We start from the raw sequence: 7,500 nt of genomic DNA, 5'->3' as shown, positions 1-7,500 counted from the left end.
ATGTCTCAAAATGTCCTTCAGCTGAATAATAAGGAGAGACTTAGGATTGCTACTCATCTTGACACAAAAGGACTTAAAGCGAAGGACACTTAAAACCTTGGTGTCTTAATTGATTGCTATCTCAGTTTTAACAACCAAGTGAAAACAATAAGTAAATTCGGCTTTTTACAATCTCAAAAACATAGCCAAACTTAGAGGAGGCCTCATATCAAAAATCATTCATGCTTTTATTTCCAGCAGGGTTGACTACTGCAATGATCTTTTCACAGCGCTTCCTAAAAAAAAGACCATCAAACAGCTTCGGCTTTTACAAAATGTAGCTGCAAAGTTCTTACAAAAACCAAAAGAGCACATTACTCTAATACTTAAGCCCTTACACTGGCTTCTAGTAAGTCACAGAATTGACTGCTGCTTCATACTGTAACTCTTGTAACTGTCTCTGTTTCTCCTTATTGACTCACTCTCCACTCTCCTCTCTCTCTCTCTCTCTCTCTTTCTCTCTCTCTCATCTCTCTCTCTCCTCACAGATGCATTGTCTCCTCTCTCTCTCTCTCTCTCTCTCTCTCTCTCTCTCGCTCCACTCCTCTTTTTCCATCTCTGCTCTTCTTTTTTCCTTTTGAAGGGACATCCCACAGAGCTTCATTCATACTATAACTCTTGTAACTGTCTCTCTTTCTCCTTATGGACTCACTCTCCTTTTCTCTTGCTCTTCTTACATCTCCCTACTATCTCTCTTCTCATCTTTCTCTCTCTTTCCTCACAGATGCATTGTCTCATCTCTCTCTCTCTCTCTCCCCACATATGCATTGTCTCATATCTCTCTCTCTCTCTTCACAGATGCATTGTCTCATCTCTCTCTCTCTCTCTCTCCCCACATATGCATTGTCTCATCTCTCTCTCTCTCTCTCTCTCTCTCTCTCTCTCTCTCTCTTTGAGTGGATGCGGAAGTGAGTGCGCGTGGTGATTGTGAGAGCGACGAACGTGAGTGAGTGTGAGTGAAGCCGTCTTTTGGCCGTTTCTCAAACTTCTCTCTTTTGTGTGTCCCTTTTATGTGTTTTTGGATAGTTTTTTTTGTATATTAGCTCTACAGGCGCTGTAGATCGGTTTAGTTTGCTTTATAATTTGTTAAGTGTTTTCCCGTGGAGTCGGCCACCAGCCTTCGCTGGAAGCGTGACTGCTGCGAGGCAATGGATTTCACTAAATTGACAAGGAGTCATGGTGTTAAAATTCCAATGTGATGCATCTGTGGAAGAATGCAGTTTGGCGGTTGGCAGTGTTGTTGGCCATGAGCATATTAAGTCGGCATCGCGTATGAACAACGCGACTGTTCTTTTTCTTAGTACAGTTGAGAAAACGAGAGAGGTGGTTGAACAGGGTGTAGTGATCCGTAACACCCTTACACCTGTACTTCCACTTAGTACCCCCTCAAAGAAAGTTATAATTTCTAACGTCCCACCATTTATTAAAGACGTTCTCATTGAAAGAGAGTTGCAGCGGCATGGAAGGCTGGTCTCTTCCATTAGGAAGATTCCGCTTGGCTGTAAATCGCCGCTTTTAAAACATTTAGTTTCCTTTAGAAGGCAGGTATACATGGTGCTGAGTGGTGGTCAAGAGGAACTAAATCTGGTGTTGAAATTTAAGGTGGAGGGGTTTGATTACGTGGTGTTTGTCACGTCGGATTCCGCCTTGAAGTGCTTTAAGTGTGGCGGTATCGGTCATGTAATTCGTGACTGTCCCAGAAAGAGTGACAGCGCGGATCAGCAAACTGATGGTTTGACTGAGGCAAGCGCGGCTGGTCCCACTACAACTGGCCCCCCATCATCTGATTTTAACTCATCGGAACCAGGGGTTGGGGAAAGCATAGTTGAACAAGGCTGTGCTCAGGCTGAAACTGAATTGGTCAATCCCACGTTAGAACAGCCTGTTGGATTTAAGCAGGTGACACTCCTGAGCCTGACGTGACTGTGTCGGCGACAAGTGACAGTGAATGACTTGATCACTAAAGAACTTGCTGCTTTTAGCAGTTCGAAAAAAACAGAGAGTAGCCTGTTACAGAACGGAAAGTGGGCTGGAGAGGAAGGAGGATGATGGAGCTGCGGGCTCAAAAACATCTCCGGGGACTGTCCAAGATATTGCTATGGACACAGGGTTCAAAGTACCGATTAAAAGAAAGATCGAACTGGTGGATGGCAAGGGGAGTAAGGTGAAGAAGGCAGGAGAGGCAAATAGTGATGATAGTGACAAATGAGTCTGGGGGGTCTAACTGGTCCAGATTGCTCACAGGGGAGAGTTGAACGCATCTGGTGAAAAACTAGCAAGTGAGGTATAAAAGCGGAGGACATCAGTCGCTTTCTGCGTGACACCAAAGGTAATCGAAACGTTGAAGTTGAGTTTTTATTTCCAGATCGGCCTCAAATTTATTAACGATGTTGCCTGCTTCATTAGAGAAGGCGCCTTTACTGAGAGGAGGTTGCACGCCTACGAAAGTTTTTAACTACACTGAGGAAAAAGGTTCGGCTTGAGGAGCCACCCTCAGACACATAATGAGCAGTCAAACGAGCACCCTTAGTGTTGCCACGCTAAATTTAAACGGTGCCAGGGACGGACAGAAAAGATTAACTCTGTTTGATTTTATCGCCTTAAAACAAATAACTGTTATGTTTGTGCAGGAAACGCATTGCGACGTTAAATGTGAGGTTGAATGGAGGAAAGACTGGAAGGGGCGGATTTTTTTCAGTCACAAGACCTCCCTGAGTGGGGGCGTGGCAATACTTTTTTCTAAAGGTTTTCTCCCTCTTTCTTGTGAAGTAGAGGAGATAGTGGAGGGAAGACTCATGATGGTAAAGGCAGTTTTTGAAAAACACACCATGATTTTTCTTAATGTATATGCACCGACAAATGGTGCAGAGAGAATTTTTTTTTTGATAAAATCAGTGAAGTGCTTAGTGACTTGGATCCAGAAGCTCTTTTTTTCATGGGTGGTGATTTCAACTGCACCGCAGAGGATAAGTTGGATAGAAATCATTTAGAGCCTCATGCTCCCTCCCAGAAAGCTGTAATAAAACTAATGAATACCTATGAGCTGTGTGACTTATGGAGGACCATGCATCATGGGATTAGACAATATACATGGGCTCAAAGCAGGGATAGTTATATTTCCTTAGCACGATTAGATAGAATATATGTGTATAAGCATCACCTCAACCTCTTTAAAGAATGCCACATCCTGCCAACCGGCTTTTCTGATCACTGTGCAGTTATTTGCAAGGCATCAGTGAAAGCGTTCAAGCCCAAGAGTGCTTATTGGTGCTTCAACACATCACTTTTAGGGGATAAGCACTTTAGAGATACTTTTATCTTCTTTTGGGAGACTTTTAGGCAGCAAAAAGTTTCCTTTACCTCATTACAGCAATGGTGGGACTATGGGAAAGTCCAAATTAAGCTTTTTTGTCAGCAGTACACCTTCAGTGTTACCAATGAGATAATTCGTTCACTGAAGGGCTTGGAAGAAGATATTATGAACCTGCAGGAGTTAGTCACACCAACAGGGGCTGAAGAACAAGTTAAACTTCTAAAGGAGAAAAAGGGTAGATTAAGTGAACTGCTGGGGGTCAGGGCACAGGGGGCTCTCGTGCGCTCACGTTTTCAGAGCGCCAGCCTTATGGACGCTCCATTCAAGTTTTTCTTTGGGTTGGAGAGAAAAAATGGTCAGAGCAGGATGATGCACACTTTGCGGTCTGAAGAAGGCCAGGAGTTCACTGAGCCTGCTGAGTTACGCAACTATGCAATGATTTTTTATTCTAAGCTGTATGAAAGTGAGTTGGTGCACAGTGATACGCCATCCAGTGATATGCCAACCGGTGCATTCCTCAGTGGTCTCCTCAGTGGTCTGCCCAAGGCACTCCAACATGCTGAGTTGGAAAAAGTGTTAACGCTCCAAGAACTTGAACAGGCCCTTATGAGTATGGAGAATGATAGAGCCCCAGGAATTGATGGACTGCAGATTGAGTTCTATAAGACTTTTTGGCCCAGTATTGGACAAGATCTCCTAGAGGTGCTCCGGGGGAGTCTAGAAAAAGGCTGCCTGCCTCTTAGTTGCCGCCGCGCTGTGATCACTCTGTTGCCCAAGAAGGGCGATCTTCAGAATATAGGCAACTGGCGCCCAGTTTCCTTGTTATGCTCTGATAAAAAGTTATTATCCAAGTCCTTGGCCATGAGACTGAAAAAAGTGATTGGTCAAGTAATCCACTCCGGATCAAGCGTATTGCATACCTGACCGTTTATATTTTTGATAATATTGCATTAGTTAGAGACTTGCTGACAGTTTCAAGGAAACTCTGGGTGCAATTTGGGGCTTATTTCATTAGACCAACAGAAGGCTTTTGACCGTGTGGAACATCAGTACTTGTGGTCCACGCTAGCTTCTTTTGGGTTTAGTTCTGGGTTTCATAGCAATGGTTAAAACAATGTACTGTAATATGAAAGTGTGTTAAAAGTGAACGGTGGCCTGAGTGCCCCCTTTAAAGTCAAGAGGGGAGTAAGGCAGTGGTGTCCCATGTCAGGGATGCTATATGCCATTGCTATAGAACTCTGTTGCATAAACTGCGCACTGATTTGAGAGGTTTTTCTGTGCCTGTTGTCTTGATAGGTTTTTTTTGTCTGCTTATGCAGATGATGTCATGGTTTGTTAATGACAAAGATGATGTGGTTACATTAGAAAACACTGTAAAGCTTTTCAATGTTTGTCTTCTGCTAGAGTGAATTGGGGAAAAAAGTGAAGCCCTTTTGGGTAGGGGAGTGGGGAGGAAGGTGCTCTGGTTTGCCGGGTGGGTTGCTCTGGAAAAAGGAAGGGCTAAAATATCTGGGTGTTTTTTTGGGAGATGATTCTTTTGTCTCCAAGAACTGGGAAGGGGTTTTTTTGATAAGGTTAAAGGCCGCTTGGGGAAATGGAAATGGTTGCTCCCTCAACTTTCGTACAGAGGGCGCATACTTATCACCAAATAATTTAGTGGCTTCTTCATTATGGCAAGTTTGCTTGCATGGAACCTCCTGCTCTGCTACTGGATAGCATTCAGAAGGAAGTGGTGGACTTCTTTTGGGACAAAATGCACTGGGTCCCTCAGGCGGTTCTTTTCTTGTCAAGAGAGGATGGAGGACAAGGGCTTCATGAATCTGGTCAGCAGGAGAGACGCTTACCGATTACAGTTCATTCAGCGACTGCTGACTGCACCCAAAACACTGACTTGGAGACCACTTGGCCCATTGTATTTGCATGGAGTCAGTAAATTGGGCCTGGATGTCAGTCTCTTCCAGATGGACGCTAAGTAGCTCGTCATTGAAGGATTACCTCTTTTTTACAGAAGTATTTTTAGGGTTTGGGGACTTTTTTATCATCAGTGGGTTGGAGGGTTATCATCCGTTCACTGGTTGCTGGAGGAGCCAATTGTGTTGGCGATCAACGGTTTGATGTGGCTGGTGAGGACTTTCCTGGGATAAAAAAACTGTTATGTGAAAAATGGTTTTTGAAATTGCGACATTTGGTTGGCAGGGCAGGCTGCAAGTTGCAAAAATGCCCAGGCAGTAGCTTCCTGCTTAGGGATTAAGTCTGTGAGGTATGTGGAGAGGTTCTTTGGAAAACTAAATGGGGTGTTAAATCTTCAGGAGAAAAGTCTTCTAGAAGGATACAGCAAGGGAAATATAATCTGTGATGGGGAAGATATTTTCCCAAACATTTCTTCTTTTACCTGCGGTGCAGGAGTGTGGCCATGCTAGCCCCCTGCTGGTTTTTGGAGAACATGAACGCATTTGTTTATTTACAGTTACGGGGAAAGTTTGTACAGGATTTAGTGAAGCTGGCAAATAGGGAGAACGTTGGAAGGCAGGACAGATACTGTTTGGAGAGACAGGTTAGGCATTAACGACAACACCAAACCTGTGTGGAGAGTCTTGTACAAGCAGCCATTGACGAAAAGAACTGGGGATCTTCAGTGGAGGATATTACATGGGGCTATTGCGGTTAATGCCGTTATAGCTAAGATAAACCCTGAAATTAGTGACAAGTGTCCATTCTGTGTTGGGAGAGAGACTATCTATCACTGTTTCATGGACTGTAATAGGCTTTCCCCTTTATTCTGTATGCTAAGCCTACTATTTTTTTCAATGGGAACAATGTTCACGAAGCAAGGTTTTATAATTGGGTTCTCGTACAATCAGAGGCAGAGGTCAAAGTGTCAACTCTTAATTTTATTGTTGGTCAGGCCAAACTAGCAATCTAACCTTAGCCGCAGAAACAAGGTACGGTACAGTACAGGGGATGATGTAAAGCAGTTTTCAAGAATTTAGTTAAATCGAGAATTGGTATTGATTTTCATTTCTATAATGTCATGAGTGCAATTGATGTCTTTAAAGATATATGGTGTGGTAATGGTGCGCTTTGCGCGGTGAAAGAGGACGAACTGGTCTTCGCTCCTTTTTTGAACAACTGACTTGTGTTTTGTTTTTGTGCCAGTTTTTCTTTCTTTCCTTTTTTTGTGTGTAGGGGGGGGGGGGGGGGGTGAAGGGAACTGTTTGTTTGTGGGACCTTTAACTGTTGTATAATAAAAGTTTGTTCAAATCTCAAATCTCTCTCTCTCTCTCTCTCTTCACAGATGCATTGTCTCATCTCTCTCTCTCTCCCCACAGATGCATTGTCTCATCTCTCTCTCTCTTCACAGATGCATTGTCTCATCTCTCTCTCTCTCTTTTCACAGATGCATTATCTCATCTCTCTCTCTCTTTCTCTCTCTCGACATCTCCACTCTCTTTCTCTCTCTCCCTCCGCACGATCTGTCTTTTTTCTCTCCCTCCTTACAATGCCTTTTCTCTCAATTCATTAAAATTCAATTCAATTGAGCTTTATTGGCATGACATGTGTGTGGGTGAATGTCTGTGTTTGTGTGTGCACCTGTTTGCATGTATTTATGTGTGCTGGATGTCCTTGCCTGGTGTTTACAATGGTGTGTATATGTGTGAATGGGTGTATGTACATGTGTCCGTACAATGATGTCTAAGCACTGCCTCACTGGCACTCAGTAATGTATTTAGCAGGAGCAGGACCTACTGTCTGTCCTTGTCCAAGTAAGACAGGTCTCAGCTCAGGCTCAACCTCACCTGTCATACAGTGACCACATATTCTTTGCTCCCTTGGCAACCATGATTTTCTTATTCTGCTTTTTTTTTCTATGGCAAGACTGTGGTCACCGAGTCTGTACTTGGTCAGGACCTGTCTCTGCTTTAATTCTCTTACAGTAAAGAGATAAATCTCTCTCTCTCTTCTCTCTCTCTCTCTCTCTCTCTCTCTCTCTCTCTGCCTCTCTGCCTGCCTGCCTCCCTCCCTCTCTCTCTCTCTCTCTCTCTCTTTCTCTTTCTCTTTCTTTCTTTCTTTCTTTCTCTCTCTCTCTCTCTCTCTCTCTCTCTCTCTCTCTCTCTCTCTCTCTGAACAAGTGACGTATGCTGTAGTAC

At 43.7% G+C, this 7,500-nt stretch overlaps 1 protein-coding gene across 1 annotated transcript in view; it reads right to left on the bottom strand.

The window, feature by feature from the left end:
- LOC105912042 (sodium/potassium/calcium exchanger 3-like) overlaps positions 1 to 7,500 on the bottom strand; it is a 39,654-nt gene that overhangs the window by 10,523 nt on the left and 21,631 nt on the right. The gene's annotated exons all lie outside the window — the stretch shown is intronic.

Source organism: Clupea harengus, chromosome 24 (genome assembly GCF_900700415.2).
Source record: "Clupea harengus chromosome 24, Ch_v2.0.2, whole genome shotgun sequence".
NCBI lineage: Eukaryota > Metazoa > Chordata > Actinopteri > Clupeiformes > Clupeidae > Clupea > Clupea harengus.
Note: the sequence above shows the minus strand (reverse complement) of the source record. Positions and strands in the feature narration are given on the sequence as shown.